Below are 19,766 nucleotides of genomic sequence, written 5' to 3'. Positions count from 1 at the left end.
TTCTCTTATTCTGTAACACGACTTCAGCCAAGGAGCTCAATATCTCCATCTATTGCAGCCCTTAGTTGATTATACTGTTTATTTGCAAAGTTAAGGCTGCAATCTCACTTCCCGATTTTAAGGACCCAAGAGGACTGCCAAAGTCAGGGCAGTGATTGGTTCTCATTTTACCCTATATTGACCCGATGGGTCTAACCTAGGTTGCAGCTCTTCCTTTGAGTAATAGTTTAGCCGGGGGATCAGGTGGACTAGGACACAGAAATCTTCGGAGGCAGTAAGTGCTGCCTTATGGACACACGGGGTTAGTCTGGCGGAGTAAGTCTACCACTCGTTTTCTGGCGGAAGTACCCACTGGTGAGTAGGATTGGGGAGGCTACTCCTAGGGATTGAATTATTATCACCTAGGTGTTGATAAGTCTTAGGGATAGTTCGTATACAGGTGCCTATGCCCATAATGGAGCCTCTTGTCAACCGGCCTGACCCAGGTTGTTGCTGCCGTCTGCAGGCCAAGACATATTATAGCAAAGCCAGCAACCATTTGTTAAGTCCGGACGAGAGGCATTTAGGGTGAGATTGGCCGAGGAGATCATTTTCATAAGGGGGTCTGTTGGTGGGGACATGTTAACCCTGGGGGGTCCCACGGTGCGTGGAGTCGATCTATTAGGGACTCTGTGAGGTTGTTCTATCACCTGGTTTGGTCCTAAGGCTACTTTCGGTGCCAAATAGAGCGGTCCCTGTTTTAACTTAAGCTCAAACCGGAATCCTGTGTCATAGCCAGTCTTGTAAAGACGGAGGCCCAAAACTCGGCCATCATCACCCTTGGTAAATTTTTTTCTTTTGTCTGTGAATTTGATCTGTCATGGGAAACATTGCCCAGGACTCTGTTAGTTGGACATTTCTGGGAATTCGGGGGTGATTTTACCTGAATGAGGTCCTTTTCGGAGTTAGTGAGTCAATGGATTGTTCCCATAGTTTCGCAACCCTAAGCGGCGCAATAAAAATAGTCAAATCCCCCACATTTTTCGATTTGGTTCTGATCCCTTCCTCCCCCCGGGCAGACATAGACAGGCACCTGTTCGTAGTACTGTGGGCCTTTTTGCTCAGAGTTACGGGTGAACAGACTGAAAGAGCCGTGGGCAAACAACTTGGTCAGTTGGTGGGGACCAAACCCATTAACGTCAGCCGCCAGCACGCACAAATCAAAGGTCAGTACTGGCCACCGTGTCCCTTTGGGGGCCACGTTGGAGTGGGAATTAAGCACTTCTCCAGTCTCAGGATTGTAGTTCATCCAAGTCAGGTTAGCTGGCTGATGGGGGTTGTGGCTGGTTGCTCCTGGGCCTATGAAAACTGTTATCAGCAGGAGAGTTAAGAGGGCTCCCGTCATACGAGTTTCAGTTTCAAAGGATTTGACGGGTGAGGTCTTGCCTCCCATTCTGCTTGCGCCTTCTCTTGTTCTTCAGTGGTGGCTTGCCGCACGTGATTGCAGTGAACCCAAGGCCCGATCCTGTCGACCTTAACAGCAGTAGGAGTGGTAAGGAGAACAACATAAGGGCCTTTTCATCTAGGTTCTAATGCTTTAGATTGGAGTCGTTTTACCCAAACCCAATCACACAGGCCAATATTACATGAGGGGATGGTCCCCTTGTTGGACCCTCGGGAATCTCCCGAATTAATTTCCAAACATGGCTATGCACCTTACTTAATGCCATCATTGTTTGCTGTACTTGTTCCAAGGTAGGGGGTGCTAGGCACTTTTCCTCGAATATAGGACACACAGGAGGGGGTCTTCTATACAGAATCTCAAAAGGGGTAAGATTCAGCTTATAAGGGGTGTTATCGGCTCGAAAGAGTGTGAAGGGAAGGAGGGTCACACAGTCCCCGCCAGTCTCTATTGCCAACTTTGTCAAAGTTGTTTTAGGGTCCGATTCATTCTCTCAACCTGTCCTGAGCTCTGGGGATAATATTCACAATGTAACTTCCATTTTCTCCCCCCTTGTACAATCTGGCTCACAAAGGCAGGTCCGTTATCAGAGCCCATAGTCACTGGCAGCCCGTGCCTAGGCACTATCTCTCCTAAGATCTTTTTAGCAACCACTGTTGCTGTCTCTCCCTTAGTGGGGAAGGCTTCTACCCACCCCGAGAAGGTATCTACCAGAACCATCGGATAGAGATACCCATACTTGTCTGGTCTTACCTCAGTGAAATCTATCTCTCAGTGTTGCCCTGGCTCTTTCCCTCGGTACCTTGTTCCAGTGTGCTGCCTTTTCTTTTTCTTCATCAGCTGGCACGCTTTGCAAGCCTGGATTATCTCTCGTACAGTTGCATTTTTTTGAGGGAACCTCAGGCAGGCCGTCTGGAGAAGTGTCAAAGTCTTTTTTTCCCCAAGTGTGTAGTTGTGTGCAGGTGTTCACATAGGTGACGACCCCGGATGGCAGGCAATATCAGCTTGTTTTGATCTCTGTACCATCCATCTTTGTCATCTTTCTGGAGGGTGGTATCCTTGTTAATCCAAAGGAAATCAGGGAGGGAATAGTCAGGGAATGGCGGCAGAGTCCCCATACCAGGAGGTGGAAGTCCCATGGCTAATATGGGGGTGGCGTAGCCCGGATTGCCGCTTATTGAGCGGCCACATCAGCAGCCCAATTGCCCCATGTCCTAGGGACTTTTCCTTTCTGGTGACCGGGGACATGTACAATTGTTACTGCCCGGGGCAGTTGAACAGATTTCAGGAGCCTGCGGATCTCGGGCAAATTCTTGACTTTTTTTCCCTCTGCTGTCCTAAGTCCCCTTTCCTGGTATATCTGACCTTGAATATGGACAGTGCTAAAAGCATATCAGCTGTCCATAAATATGGTGACTCTCTTCCTGTTTGCTTGTTCCAGAGCTTGTATTAGGGCAATCCATTTTGTTTTTTGCGCAGACGTGTTTGGGGGAAGTGTCTCAGCCCGTATTGTCTGTCCTGAATCATTAACTATAGTGTCTCCCGCCTTCCTTTGTCCATCATTTACATAGCTGCTCTCATCAGTGAAGCATACTAGCTCACTGTTGTTTAGGGACACATCAGTTAAGTCTTTTCGAGGCGCCAGGGCCTCAGCCAGTATCTCACTGCAATCATGGAGAGGGCGGTCCTTCTCTGGGCTAGGTAGAAGCATGGCTGGATTCAGGAAGCAAGGGGTCTGAAAATGCACCCGTGGGGTATCAAACAGCAGGGCCTGGTAATGTATCAAATGGGCATTGGAGATTCACTTACCCGGTGCCTGCTTTACAACCCCTTCGATGGCGTGGGGGGTGTCAACCCAGAGTTGCTGTCCATATGTCAACTTGTCGGCGTCGCGGACGATGAGGGCAGTGGCTGCAATGATGCGGAGGCAAGGGGGCCACCCAGCGGCCACCGGGTCTAATCACATTGAAAGGTATGCCACCGGCCGCTTCCATGGTCCCCATTGTTGCATCAAGACCCACTTTCCTATTTCTTGCTTTTCATCTACAAGCAGCTGGAATGGCTTCTTTGGGTCAGGCAGGGCAAGGGCTGGGGCTTTTAGTAGGGCCCGTCTGAGTAACTGGAAAGCCCGTTTCATTGGCTCAGTCCAAGTCCAGTTTGGGGTCTCTCTATTATTAAATACCTTTTCAGCTGCTTTCAGTAAGTCTTGTATTGTCTGTTTGCTTAACCCCTCTATCTTTTGTAATTTTCTCTTACTATCTGGGGCTGCCTGATTCACAAACGCTAGTAGAACTGCAGCGCGTGATTCCTCATCCTAGGAGTCTATAGGTGTATATTGCCTAAAGGCTTCCATTAGCCTCTCTAGGAAGGCTGACGGGCTCTCAGTGGGCTCTTGCCTTACTCAATTTACCTTCGCCAAATTTGTCGGCTTCCTAGCTGCAGCCTGCAGGCCAGCCATTAGAATCTGGCGGTACACTCAGAGACGCTCCCTACCTTCCACTCGCTCAAAATCCCAGTTAGCCCGCAACAGAGGAAACCCCTCGTCCAGGAGATGAGGCTGGGCGGTTGGTCTCCCGTCGACCCCCGGGACCCGTTTCTGCACCTCTGCCAGGATTCGCTCCCATTCTTCCGTGGTGAAGAGCACCTGCAAGAGCTGCTGGCAATCATGCCAGATGGGGTTATGAGTGAACAAAATGGAATGTAAGAGGTCAATGAGGCCTTGGGGTTTCTCCAAAAATGGAGGCTTTTTTGTTTTCCAATTATACAGATCACTCGTGGAAAAGGGCCAGTACTGATAGGTTCGCTTTCTGTCCGGGTTAGCTGGTCCCACTCGGACGGGTATGCCTGTACAGTAGATGAAGGTAACTCTGGGTCCCCATGATCTTGCTCACCCGTATTTCCTCTATTTCTTCTCCGGGGTCAGGCTTTCCTTATCCTTCCTGATTCATCGAGGGGAGGGGGCTCTCCCCCCAGGGGAACCTGCAACGGAGGAGGGGCATATGGCGGGGGCCTAATATCCATCTCTAAGTCAATCAGGTTCGGGTATGAGGATTCTTGCAAGACCGGTTTTGGGCCCTTGTTCGTCTTGGCTTCTTCTTGGGGAGTGGGGGTTTCCATAACCAGGGCTTGTACATTAGGAGAATCAGGGAGTTTGTGAACAAAAGGTTTTAACCATTGTGCAGATTTTCTACTAGATCTTGCCAGACCATAACATATGGGACTTGGCCCGGGTGGCCCCAGGGATCAGGAGCCATAATTTTCTCTTTTACCGTCCGAATAATAGAAGGTTGAAAAGTTCCCTCTGGAGGCCATCCAACTTGGATGGTGGGCCACTATGCAGAGCAAAAGGTCATCGCTGGTGCTCTCTACTTCCTCTCTGGAAGACTCCTCAAAATGCTCCAGGAAGGTAGCAGGGCCCATATCATTGACCTTGGCCAAAAACTCCAGGACTTTCTTCTTGTTGGATTCCATGAGTGCTCTCGGACCCCACGGGAACTCATAGTGAGGGGGATCACTGCCGGGCACCTGGCTGTACTCCACGTACTCTTCCCGGACCAGATCTTCTGTGAGGAACTTCCTGGTATCTCCAAAGATGAAGTGCCTTCTTCCATCATAGATGCCCAGAAAATTCAGGATCTTCCAGATCTTCTCCTCAGAGAGGCGGTGACCATTCAGGTAGATGACGCCCAGAAGAGGCATCAGAAGACCATTCTTTGGCAGCCCCCGGTCACCTCTCATAGACTCACTGTCGGTGAGATCTAGGTTGCTTACCAGGATATAGGAGTGACCATTGGGCCTGACTTCCTTCAGGACCAGGCCAAACACCATCTCTATGTGCTCAGAGGCTCTCTTGAGGATCTCAGGGAATTGGCCCCTATACCTTTTATTGATTGCCTTCAGCATTTCTGACCTCTTAATGAGCTCCCTCACCTTATACTTATACAGCATCTTCTGCACCAACACCTCGACGTTCTTGGTCAGAGGATCTGTGTGAGAGCTCTCAGCAGCAGCTGAGGCCTGGGAGGAATTTTCACCTCCCTGACCTTGGCCCTCGGCACCTACACCAGCTCTTGAGTGTGCTGTGGCACTGACACCAGCTCTTGCATGTGCTGCAGCACCGACACCAGCTCTTGAGCATGCTGCACCACTGACATCAGATCTTGAGCGTGCTGCAGCACTGACACCAAATCTTTTGGGTATAGAACCTGCAGCAGCACTGGTGGTGCCTTGGGCTCCCTGAGGCTCCTTCAGGGTGACAGCAGCTGAGGAGCTTGAGGGAGCACTCTCTAAATCAGGAGGGGAGGAGGAGGTGGTCTCTTCTCCCCTAGATGTGGTGGCTTGATCATGAAGACCCTGGGTCTCAGCCCGGGCCTGGTGATGTTTCCGTGACCACGGACCTTACTCTTCTGCCTACAGGGCATGATGGCCGTGGACAGGAACTACAGACAGGAGTCTGGGTCAAAGGACAGGAGATTGGTGCACCTGGAGGATGGAGAATGAGGCGATGTGAGCAACTTAAAATGGGGAGATTCCACCTTGACTTTATCAAAGGCCGCCTCTGCAGGTGTCCTTGAGGACACTGCCCGAGGAACCCACAAGGCTCCTGTTTCACGCTCACCTGTCCCCACAGAATCCCACAGAGAAGGAACAGAGGCCTTCGATTTTCCCTCTGCATCCTCTCAGTCCTGCTTTGGATTTACCAGCATTGGGGTCCTCTCAGCTCATCTTTTATTACCATGTCAAGTCTTGGCGAAGCCTGGGCACCCTGCCTTCTGCTACTCTGATGGAGACAACTTTAGACCTCCACATCATCCAGAAGCCAAGTGAAGGGATATCTCAGGCCACCTCTCTCCCAGGGGATACCCAGTGCTGAGGGCTCAGTAGGCTTTTTTCCATCCTGAGTTCACTGGGATCACCATTCATGGTCTTTACCTTGGCTCCTTAAAACACTGGACACCATTCTCCATTTGCTGACTGGTGGCTGCACCTTCAGGCTAGACATTTCCCCTCCCCTAGACTTGGTACAAAGCGGTGAAGTAGATGCTCAACCTCACAGCCCTTCCCTGAGATTTCCTGGGCTCAAATCCAAGGGATGGGATAAATGAACTGAGTACTCACTCAGGTTCCTCAATTGGGCTCCTGGCAGAGAAGCTCCTGTTCCTGAATTGATGCCTGTGAGATAGTAAATGTCAATCAGCCTGTGTCCCTGCAGGAGGAAGTAAGATGACCTTATCTTACCAAACACAGTCTTCTAAGAACAGGTGCTATTACAGGCAGGTTGATGTCCCTGTGCTCCCACACAGGATCCCAATTCAAGGTCTACAATATCTTTTTGCTTCTCTTTTCTTCTCTCTCTCTTTTCATAATTAAATTTATTTACTATTAATTGGAGGATAATTGCTTTACAGTATTGTTTTTGCTTCAGCCACACATCAATATGAATCAGCCATAGGTATACTGTATGTCCCCTCCCTCTTGAAGTTTCCTCCTACCTCCCAGCCCATCCCACACCTCTAAGCTATCACAGAGCACCAGGTTGGAGCTCTCTGTATCATACGACTAATTCCCACTGGTTATCTATTTTACATATGGTAATGTGTGTGTTTTCAATGTTACTCTCTCAGTCTGTCCCTCCCTCTCTTTCCCCCCGTGTCCACAAGCCTGTTCTCTATGTCTGCAAATCCACTGCTGCCCTGCAAATAGGTTCATCAGTACCATCTTTCTGAAATCCATGTATATGTGTTAATATACAATATTGGCTTTCCTTTTTCTGCCTTAATTCACTCTGCATAGAAAATTAGGACTAAAATTACCACATGGAAAGTGGAGCTAAGATGGCAGAGGAATAGGACGGGGAGACCACTTTCTCACCTACAAATTCATCGAAAGTACATTTGAATGCTGAGCAAACTCCATAATAACTTCTGATCACTAGCAGAGGACATCAGGCGCCCAGAAAAGCAGCCCATTGTCTTCAAAAGGAGGTTGGACATAATAGAAAAGAGAACAGGAGAGACAAAAGAGTTAGGGATGGAGACCCGTCTCGGGAAGGATATCTTAATAGAGGAAGTTCTAAACACCAGGAAACCCTCTCACTTACAGGTATGGGGAAAGTTTTGGAGTCTTAGAGAGCAACCTAACTGGGAGGAAAAATAAATAAAACCCACGGATTACATGCCTAAAAGCAACTTTCAGCAGAAAAGTACCCCAGACGCTTGCATCCGCCACCAGCTAGTGGGGGCTGAACGGAGAGGAGCGGGAAGCATTGCTTATGGTAAGAACCGGGCCTGAATGCCCTGTGGGCAATCGGAAGGAGCTAACCTGAGATGGCAACTTAAACTGTGGGATAGCAAGAGAGAGAGAGAAAATTAACCTGCAAAAAGCTGTAACTGAAGACACTGTTGGCTGTTGGCAGAACAAAGGAAGGACTGAGCAATTCCGGAGAAGAGCTAACCAGCTGTGGACTGGCCTGTCCCCCGCCGGTGGCAAGAGGCAGGGGGAAGGGGAAAGGGGCAAACCTGGCCCCAGAGACAGCATCCCCTAACAACTGCAAATAGGTTTCCAGTCTCTAACCAAAGACTTTCTGAGATTCTGGAGGATTGACATCTGCCGGGAGGGTCGCAGCTAGAGACCAGCTCCCCAGAAGAGACACAAGGCATGCCAGACAGGCAGAAACTGAGGCTGGGACCACGGAGGGGAGAAGGTGCACCGCACCCAGGGAGAGTGAGCCCATCAAGCTCCTGGCTGCCTGAGCTGCTCAGGCTGGGGAAGGCACAAAACGCAGGCACAACTGAGTCCACGCTTTTGTGGAGGACCCGAAAACTGGAACCTGAGTGGCTTAGGCCTCAGAAGTGCACGCACCTCAGGGCCCGCTCCCTGTAGAGCAACCTGGAGCCTTGGCACTGTAGATGGGGAAAGCACACACGCCGTTAGTGGGGACAAACCCAGTGTGGCTGGGACACTGCGAGTGCTCCCCACACACACCAGTGATATGTTTGCAGTGCCATCCCCTCCCCACAGCACGACTGAACAAGCGAACCTAAACAAGAGACCACCTCTGCCCGTGTGTGTCAGGGCGGAAATTAGACACTGAAGAGACCTGCAAACAGAAGCCAAATAAACAAAAGGAACCGCTTCAGAAGTGACAGGTGCAGCAGATTAAAATCCCTGTAGTTAACACTGACTATACTGGAAGGAGTCTATAGATATCGAGAAGTGTAAGCTGGAAAAAGGAGCTATCTGAAACTGAACCAAACCCACACTGCCCGCAAGAGCTCCAAAGAAAAGCCTAGATGTAATTTTACTATTTTTTTAATTAAAAAAAGAATTTAATGTTTTTCTTTTCTTTTTTTGGAAATGGCAACCCACTCCAGTATTCTTGCCTGGAGAATCCCATGGGGGGAGTAGCCTGATAGGCTACAGTCCATGGGGTTGCAAAGAGTTGGACATGACTGAGCAACTTCACTTTCACTTTCACTTTCTATTACTCCTCTATTACTACTTAATTTTCATTTTCATAACCCACTATAACCTTGCAAAAATAAAAGACCCTAATTTTAAAGCAAACTTCATATATATTTCTTAATTTTTTGTGTTTTTGTTTTTAATATTGTATTTTTAAGAGTCTAACCTCTACTCTAGATTTTTTATCTTTGTTTTCCAGTATTTGATATCAATTTTGGACATTGAAGAATCCAATATTCAGTACCCATTTTTACTCAGGAGTGTGATGATTTCTCTTTCCCCCCTTTGACTCTCCTTTTTCTCCCCCAGATCACCTCTATTTCCCCCATCCCCCTTCTCTTCTCAATCCAATTCTGTGAATCTCTGTGGGTGTTGTGGGCTACGGAGAACACTTAGGGAACATAGTACTGTGTAGATCTGTCTCTCTCCTGTTGAGTCCCCCTTTTTCTCCTCCTGCTCATCTCTATCTCCTTCCTCCCTCTCCTCTTCTTATTGTAACTCTGTGAACCTCTCTGGGTGTCCCTCACAGTGGAGAATCTTTTCACCATTAACACAGAAGTTTTATTATCAGTGCTGTATAGTTGGAGAAGTCTTGAGGCTACTGGAAGAATAAGACTGAAATCCAGAGACAGGAGACTTAAACCCAAAACCTGAGAACACCAGAGAACTCCTGACTACAGGGAATATTAAGTAATAAGAGATCATCCAAAAGTCTCCAGACCTACACTGAAACCAACCACCACCCAAGAGCCAATAAGTTCCAGAGCAAGACATACCACACAAATTCTCCAGCAACACAGGAACACAGCCCTGAGCGTCGACATACAGGCTACCCAAAGTCACACCAAACCCATAGACCCATCTCAAAACACTCTACTCGACACTCCATGGCACTCCAGAGAGAAGAAATCCAGCTCCACATACCAGAACACCGACGCAAGCTTCCCTAAACAGGAAACCTTGACAAGCCAATCGTCCAACCACACCCACTGGGAGAAAACTCCACAATAAAAAAGAACCACAGACCACCAGAATACAGAACGGCCAAACCAAATACAGCAATCTAAACAAGATGAAAAGGCAGAGAAATACCCAGCAGGTAAAGGAAAATGAAAAATGCCCACCAAGCCAAATAAGAGGAGGAGATAGGGAATCTACCTGAAAAAGAATTTAGAATAATGATAATAAAAATGATCCAAAATCTTGAAAACAGAATGGAGTTACAGATAAATAGCCTGGAGACAAGGATTGAGAAGATGCAAGAAATGTTTCACACGGACCTAGAAGAAATAAAAAAGAGCCAATTAAAAGTGAATAATGCAATAAATGATATCAAAAACACTTGGGAGGGAACCATCAGTAGAATAATGGAGGCAGAAGATAGTGTAAGTGAGGTAGAAGATAAAATGGTGGAAATAAGTGAAGCAGAGGGCAAAAAAGAAAAAAGAATCAAAAGAAATGAGGACAACCTCAGGGACCTCTGGGACAATGTGAAATGCCCCAACATTCAAATCATAGTAGTCCCAGAAGAAGACGACAAAAAGAAAGGCCATGAGAAAATACTCGAAGAGATAATAGCTGAAAACTTCCCTAAAATGGGGAAGGAAATAGTCACCCAAGTCCAAGAAACTCAGAGTCTGAAACAGGATAAACCCAAGGCAAAACACCCCAAGACACAGTAATCAAATTCACAAAGATCAAACACAAAGAAAAAATATTAAAAGCAGCAAGGGAGAAACAACAAATAACACACAAAGGGATTCCCATAAGGATAACAGCTGATCTATCAATAGAAACTCTTCAGACCTGAGGGGAATGGCTGGACATACTTAAAGTAATGAAGGAGAGTAATCTACAACCCAGATTACTGTACCCAGCAAGGATCTCATTCAGATATGAAGGAGAATGCAAAAGCTTTAGAGACAAGCAAAAGCTGAGAGAATTCAGCACCACCAAACCAGCTCTTCAGCAAATGCTAAAGGATCTTCTCTAGACAGGAAACACAGAAAGCTTGTATAAACATGAACCCAAAACAACAAAGTAAATGGCAATGGGACCATACCTATCAATAATTACCTTAAATGTAAATGTGTTGAATGCCCCAACCAAAAGACAAAGATTGGCTGAATGGTTACAAAAACAAAACCCCTATATATGCTGTCTACAAGAGACCCACCTCAAAACAAGGGACACATAAAGACTGAAAGTGAAGGGCTGGAAAAAAATATTTCATGCAAACGGAGACCAAAAGAAAGCAGGAGTCGCAATACTCATATAAGATAAAATAGACTTTAAAGGATGTGAAAAGAGACAAAGAAGGACACTACATAATGATCAAAGGATCAATCCAAGAAGACGATATTACAAGTATAAATATATATGCACCCAACATGGGAGCACTGCAATATGTCAGGCAAATATGAATGAGTATGAAAGGGGAAATTAACAATAACACAATAATATTGGGAGACTTTAATACCCACTCACATCTATGGATAGATCAACTAAACAGAAAATTAACAAGGAAACACAAACTTTAAATGACACAATGGACCAGCTAGACCTAATTGATATCTATAGGAAATTTCACCCTAAAACAATCAATTTCACCTTGTTATCAAGTGCACACGGAAACTTCTCCAGAACAGATCACATTCTGGGCCATAAATCTAGCCTTGGTAAATTCAAAAAAATTGAAATCATTCCAGTCATCATTTCTGATCAAAGTGCAGTAAGATTAGATCTCAATTACAGGGAAAAAAAAAACCATTAAAAATTCAGACATATGGAGGCTAAATAGCACGCTTGTGAATAACCAACAAATCTTAGAAGAAATCAAAAAGCAAATCAGAATATGCATAGAAACGAATGAAAATGAAAACACAACAACCCAAAACCTATGGGACACTGTAAAAGGAGTGATATGGGGAAGGTTCACAGCAATACAGGCTTACCTCAAGAAACAAGAAAAAAGTTAAATAAACAACCTATGTCTACACCTAAAGCAACTAGAGAAGGAAGAAATGAAGAACCCCAGGGTTAGTAGGATAGAAACCTTAAAAATCAGGGCAGAAATAAATGCAAAGAAACTAAAGAGACCATAGCAAAAATCAACAAATCTAAAAGCTGGTTTTTTGAAAAGATAAACAAAATTGACAAACCATTATCAAGACCCATTAAGAAACAAAGGGAGAAGAACCAAATCAACAAAATTAGAAATGAAAATGGAGAGATCACAACAGACAACACTGAAATACAAAGGATCATAAGAGACTACTACCAGCAGCTCTATGCCAATAAATTGACAACATGGAAGAAATGGACACATTCTTAGAAAAGTATAACTTTCCAAAACTAAACCAGGAAGAAATAGAAGATCTTAACAGACCCATCACAAGCATGGAATCAAAACTGTAATCAGAAATCTTCCAGCAAACAAAAGCCCAGGACCAGATGGCTTCACAGCTGAATTCCACCGAAAATTTAGAGAAGAGCTAACACCTATCTCACTCCAACACTTGCAGAAAATCGCAGAAGAAGGTAAACTTCCAAGCTCATTCTATGAGGCCACCATCACCCTAATTCCAAAACCAAACATGCCACACGAAAAGAAAACTACAGGCCAATATCACTGATGAACATAGGTGCAAAAATCCTTAACAAAACTCTAGCAAACAGAATCCAACAACATATTAAAAATATCATACATCATGACCAAGTGGGCTTTATCCCAGGAATGCAAGGATTCTTTAATATCCACAAATCAATCAATGTAATACACCACATTAACAAATTCAAAGATAAAAACCATATGATTATCTCAATAGATGTAGAAAAAGCCTTTGACAAATTCAACATCCATTTATGATTAAAACTCACCAGAAAGCAAGAATAGAAGGAACATACCTCAACATAATAAAAGCTATATATGACAAATCCACAGGCAACATTACCCTCCATGGTGAAAAATTGAAAGCATTTCCCCTGAAATCAGGAACAAGACAAGGGTGCCCACTCTCACCACTACTATTCAACATAGTTTTGGAACTTTTGGCCACAGCAATCAGAGAAGAAAAATGAATTAATGGAATCCAGACAGGAAAAGAAGAAGTGAAACTATCACTGTTTGCAGATGACATGATCCTCTACATAGCAAACCCTAAAGACTCTACCAGAAAATAACTAGAGCTAATCAATGCATATAGTAAAGTTGCAGGATATAAAATTAACACACAGAAATCCCTTGCATTCCTCTACACTAACAATGAGAAAACAGAAAGAGAAATTAAGGAAACAATACCATTCACCATTGCAAAAAAAGAATAAAATATTTAGGAATATATCTACCTAAAGAAACTGAAGACCTATACATAGAAAACTATAAAACACTGATGAAAAAAATCAAAGAGGACACAAAGAGATGGAGAAATATACCATGTTCAAGGATTGGAAGAATCAATGTTGTGAAAATGAGTATACTACATTACTTTTCCAACAAAGTCCATCTGGTCAAGGTTATGGTTTTTCCAGTGGCCATGTACGGATGTGAGAGTTGCACTGTGAAGAAAGCTGAGCACCGAAAAATTGATGCTTTTGAACTGTGGTGTTGGAGAAGACTCTTGAGAGTCCCTTGGACTGCAAGGAGATCCAACCAGTCCATCCTAAAGGAGATCAGTCCTGGGTGTTCATTGGAAGGACTGATGCTGAAGCTGAAACTCCCAATACTTTGTCAACCTCATGCGAAGAGTTGACTCATTGGAAAAGACCCTGATGCTGGGAGGGATTGGGAGCAGGAGGAGAAGGGGATGACAGAGGATGAGATGGCTGGATGGCATCACTGACTCGATGGGCATGAGTTTGAGTAGACTGCGGGAGTTGGTGATGGACAGGGAGTCCTGGCGTGCTGCGATTCATGGGGTCACAAAGAGTCGGACACGACTGAGCGACTGAACTGAACTGAATTGAACCCAAAGCAAACTATAGATTCAATGCAATCCCTATCAAGCTACCAATGGTATTCTTCACAGAACTAGAACAAATAATTTCACAATCTGTATGGAAATACAAAAAACCTCGAATAGCCAAAGCATTCTTGAGAAAGAAGAATGGAACTAGAGGAATCAACCTGCCTGACTTCAGGCTCTACTACAAAGCCACAGTCATCAAGACAGTATGGTACTGGCACAAAGACAGAAATATAGATCAATGGAACAAAATAGAAAGCCCAGAGATAAATCCACGAACCTATGGACACCTTATCTTTGACAAAGAAGGCAAGAATATACAATGGAAAAAAGACAACCTCTTTAACAAGTGTTGCTGGGAAAACTGGTCAACCACTTGTAAAAGAATGAAGCTAATACACCTTCTAACACCATACACAAAAATAAACTCAAAATGGATAAAGATCTAAATGTAAGACCAGAAACTATAAAACTCCTAGAGGAGAACATAGGCAAAACACTCTCTGACATAAGTCACTGCAAAATCCTCTATGAACCACCTCCCAGAATATTGGAAATAAAAGCAAAAATAAACAAATGGGACCTAATGAAACTTAAGAGCTTTTGCATGACAAAGGAAACTATAAGCAAAGTGAAAAGACAGCATTCAGAATGGGAGAAAATAATACCAAATGAAAAAACAAAGGATTAATCTAAAAAATATGCAAGCAACTCTTGCAGCTCAATTCCAGAAAAATAAATGACCCAATCAAAAAATGGGCCAAAGATCTAAACAGACATTTCTCCAAAGAAGACATACAGATGGCTAACAAACACATGAAAAGATGCTCAACATCACTCATTATCAGCAAAATGCAAATCAAAACCTCCATGAGATACCATTACACGCCAGTCAGAATGGCTGCTATCCAAAAGTCTACAAGCAATAAATGCTGGAGAGGGTGTGGAGAAAAGGGAGCCCTCTTACACTGTTGGTGGGAATGCAAACTAGCACAGCCACTAGTACAGTGTGGAGATTCCTTAAAAACTGGAAGTAGAACTGCCATATGACCCATCAATCCCACTCCTGGGCATACACACCGAGGAAACCAGATCTGAAAGAAACACATGCACCCCAATGTTCATCGCAGCACTGTTTATAATAGCCAGCACATGGAAGCAACCTAGATGCCCATCAACAGACATGGATAAGAAAGCTGTGGTACATAACGCAGAGTACTAACCACTATACCTTCATGGCAAAGAAGGAAACTAGAACACTTTCTAACACCATACAAACAAAAAAAAAATCAAAATGGATTAAACTGAAAAAGCCTGGGACCTGTAACACAATTTGAATGCAGAGTTCCAAAGAATAGCAAGAAAGCCTTACTCAGCGATCAATGCAAAGAAATAGAGGAAAACAATAGAATGGGAAAGACTAGAGATCTCTTCAAGAAAATCAGAGATACCAAGGGAACATTTCACACAAAGATGGGCTCAATAAAGTACAGAAGTGTTACGGTCCTAACAGGAGCAGAAGATATTAAGAAGATGTGGCAAGAATACACAGAAGAACTGTGAAAAAAGATCTTCAAGACCCTGATAATCATGATGTTGTGATCACCAACCTAGAGCCAGACATTCTGGAATGCGAAGTCAAGTGGCCTTTAGGAAGCATCGCTATGAACAAAGCTAGTGGAGGTGATGAAATTCCAGTTGAGCTATTTCATATCCTAAAGATGATGCTGTGAAAGTGCTGCACTTAATATGCCAGCAAATCTGGGAATCTCACCAGTGGCCACAGAACTGGAAAAGGTCAGTTTTCATTCCAATTCCAAAGAAAGGCAATGCCAAAGAATGTTCAAACTACCGCACAATTGCACCCATCTCACACGCTAGTAAAGTAATGCTCAAAATTCCCCAAGCCAGGCTTCAAAAGTACATGAACCGTGAACTTCCAGATGTTTAAGCTGGATTTAGAAAAGGCGGAGGAACCAGAGATCAAATTGCCAACATCTGCTGGATTATCAACAAAGCAAGAGAGTTCCAGAAAAACATTTACTTCTTTATTGACTATGCCAAAGCCTTTGACTGTGTGGACCACAACAAACTCAGGAAAATTCTTAGAGATGGGAATATCAGACCACCTGACCTACCTCTGGAGAAATCTATATGCAGATCAGGAAGCAACAGTTAGAACTGGACATGGAACAACAGACTGGCTGTAAACAGGGAAAGGAGTACATCAAGGCTGTATACCATCACCCTGCTTATTTAACTTATATGCAGAGTACATCATGAGGAATGCTGGGCTGGAAGAAGCACCAGCTGGAATCAAGATTGCTGGGAGAAATATCAATAACCTCAGATATGCAGATGACAGCACCCTTATGGCAGAAAGTGAAGAAGACCTAACGAGCCTCTTGATGAAAGTGAAAGAGGAAAGTGAAAAAGTTGGCTTAAGACTCAACATTCAGAAAACTAAGATCATGCCATCCGGTCCCATCACTTCATGGCAAATAGATGGGGAAACTGTGGAAACAGTGGCAGACTATTTTGGGGGGCTCCAAAATCACTGCAGACAGTGATTGCAGCCTGAAATTAAAAGACACTTACTCCTTGGAAGAAAAGCTATGACCAACCTAGACAGCATATTAAAAAGCAGAGACATTACTTTGCCAACAAAGGTCCATCTAGTCAAGGCTATGGTTTTTCCAGTGGTCATGTATGGATGTGAGAGTTGGACTGTAAAGAAAGGTGAGCACCAAAGAATCTATGCTTTTTAACTGTGGTGTTGGAGAAGACTCGAGAGTCTGTTGGACTGCAAGGAGATCCAACCAGTCCATCCTAAAGGAGATCAGTCCTGGGTGTTCACTGGAAGGACTGATGCTGAAGCTGAAACTCGAAAACTTTGCCCACCTGATGCAAAGAGTTGAATCATTTGAAAAGACCCTGATGCTGCGAAAGATTGAGGGCAGGAGGAGAAGGGGATGACAGAGGATGAGTGGTTTGGATGGCATCACTGACTCAAAGAAAATGAATTTGGGTAAACTCTGGGAGTTGGTGGTAGACAGGGATGCTTGGCGTGCTGCAGTCCACAGAGTTGCAAAGAGTTGGAAATGACTGAGCGACTGAACTGAAATGAGCTGAACTGAGAGGAAAGCCACCGTACCATAGCTATTCATATTTTCCATTCCTTCTAACATTTTTTGCTTTATGTAGTTAATTCCATTTGTTTCTTTGATTCTGGCTTTGCAGAATTTTTAAAGAATACAGATCAGCAAATACTATAACAAATAAGCTGAATAATTTACACATCATTTGATATTCCATCTTAATGGCAGTATGAGTGGGGTAGAGGAAAAGATAAAAATGACCATAATTTCCATTTTATAGCTTGTCAGCAAGTTACACGGTGCCCTAAGAAATTCAAGCAAAATCACAGGCCTTCAATAAACACTTGTGAAGTGACAAAACTGAGCAGAGGATGTTATTCCCTGTACTGTATCTTTTTAAAACCATCTTAACTCAAATATTCATGGGAAAAACTTGACTGTCAATGAAAACATGTATTTTTTTTAAGAAACACTGGATTTTGCTACAAAATACTAGTTTTATCTACTTCATTAGTGTTGCTGTGTTTCCATCAACTTAATTCAAAAACAACACTTTTTTTTTCTTTTTTAGATGCCAAATAACTACTTTAGAAGTTTGATTTTGAGTTTCTGGTTATAGGTCTCCTCAAGGCTGTTTATATTCATCTCCCACCTCGTCAGTACATCAGTCATGCATTTGTTTTTTTCTGGTAGCTTCTGGGCCCTGAAATTAGCAAAAACAAATAAGTCAAATTAAAAAATATTAATATTGTGGAAAAGATACTGTGTGTATTTAGTCCCACAGACTCAAAACTGTTCTGTGACTGTCATGGCTGGGGAGTTAAAAACAAAGAGCCAGAAGTCAGCCATTATTTTAGGGGCTAACCTACTGATAATGGATCTGAAATACAGACAGAACTCCATTGTTCTCTGGCTGGGGAGTGTGAAAAAATGCCAACACCAAAGTAGTTCCTCATAGAAGATGGTTCACATTAAAAAAAAATGTGATCACACACAAAAAAATGATCAGAAGTGACAAGTAATCATAATTAACTAAAGGGTAAAAGATTAATGTTTTAAGTTACAAAACTACAAGCCAAACTTTAGTTACAACATTCAAGTGCTTGTTTCTTTTATAATAGTGTTTCTAACTGTGAGGTTTAACTGACTAGCCCATAGCTATTAAACATAGAAGATTCATTTTGGTGTTTGATCATCTACTATATCAATACTAGTTTGATACCAGTGAAATTATTCAATACAAAAAGTAAATACTGAAAAGAGAGCAAAAGATAGTTGGATCAATCAAAACATGGCAACACCAAAGAAAGGAATAGCCGTATAGCCTTGATGGTGAAACCTCAAGTCAAGCACAAAATCAATTCCAGAGTCAGGGAACTGGGTTCACAAGAACTCAGATCAAGTGAGAAACAGAAGTACTAGGCACCAGAGAGTATGCCAAGCAAAACATAAAAGGTCTCTATGTTAGCTCCCTCTGCTGGTTAATCTGCACACTGGTACAGTTGTTTAGTTTGTATGATATGCTTCTCTGATGGCTCAGATGGTAAACAATCTGCCTGTGGTGCAGAAGACCTAGGTTTGATCCCTGGTCAGGAAGATCCCTTGGTGAAGGAATAACAACTCACTCCAGTATCCTTACCTGAGGAATTTCATGGATAGAAGAGGGCTATAGTCCATGGGGTAACAAACGGTCAGACATGACTGACAATTAACACTTTCACTTTCAATATACTTTGAAAGGAGGAGGAGGGAAAGTGGAGTAAAATAAGTGATTGCATAATCACTGTCAATGCCCAAATTGGTTTCCTTTTCTCTCTTATGGTCAATTTATCTCGTCAGTATTGCCAAAAGGAGCAAGGCTGGTAAAGAGAAGAAATCAAATGAACTAAGCCTATGTAAATAAGAAAACAACATTCATGAAAATGAAGACAAATCTTTTAAGGAAAGAAGATTCCTGGTGTATGTATGAGTGCCAATTAATGGCAGCTACCAAATGGGAAAGAAGGCTTATTCCATAACCTATCCAACTGCTGAGCCTGTTATTAATCCCTGGTAAAATATGAAGAATGAAACATTAGTGAGCACTTAGAAAAAGCAACACACACATTACATGAAACAGTTTCTCCCAGTACAAGTCAACTTAGAGTCACTGTGTTGCCTTTTTTGCCAGCAGAGCATGTCAATATGGCAGGGTTTGCTGTCTGGAATTCAGATACTATATGCACATGAAACTGTGAGATCTGAATGTTTGACATAAATGGGACACATATGATCTGTTAAAGTGTTACTCACTTCTCCAAATTATCTGTCACATCCCACTGTAACCTCATGATGGTATTTCCTTCTGCTTTCATCCCAGTGACCAATATTTCAAAAACAAAATGCTCATCCTCATTTTACCTGAAGTTTGTCTTTGAAGCTAGGTCACCTTTACAATCGAGGACTCTATTCTGCAGTTAGTATTAGAATATGTAGACATATTGGGTTCTTTTTCATCTCATTCATTCTGAAAGTCCAAAATGGACACACATGACTTATAATTCAAAGGCTTCAATTCTTTGCTTCAGCTCAGCTTCTCTGACTCTCAGCAAATCTATGTCTTTTAGTAGAAGCTGCCTTTGGGCATAGATTTCTTTTGTTTCATTCTGCAGAGGAAAGCATTAACTTTTACCAAGTAAGCTAAAGAAATCAAAGGAGACGAACTAATACATTGCTTCCTAAAGTCTAGAAAACAAAGGATGGACATTTAGAGGAACAATTTTCAAGAGGTTCCAATGCAAGGTGTATGTTTTGCCTTTT

General features: G+C 43.4%; 1 pseudogene; it reads right to left on the bottom strand.

Annotated features, from left to right (window-relative positions):
• Positions 1–3,138: 3,138 nt before the first annotated feature.
• Positions 3,139–5,862, bottom strand: LOC122434706 (annotated as a pseudogene).
• Positions 5,863–19,766: the final 13,904 nt, after the last annotated feature.

The sequence above is a fragment of the Cervus canadensis genome, chromosome X, assembly GCF_019320065.1.
Source record: "Cervus canadensis isolate Bull #8, Minnesota chromosome X, ASM1932006v1, whole genome shotgun sequence".
NCBI lineage: Eukaryota > Metazoa > Chordata > Mammalia > Artiodactyla > Cervidae > Cervus > Cervus canadensis.
Note: the sequence above shows the minus strand (reverse complement) of the source record. Positions and strands in the feature narration are given on the sequence as shown.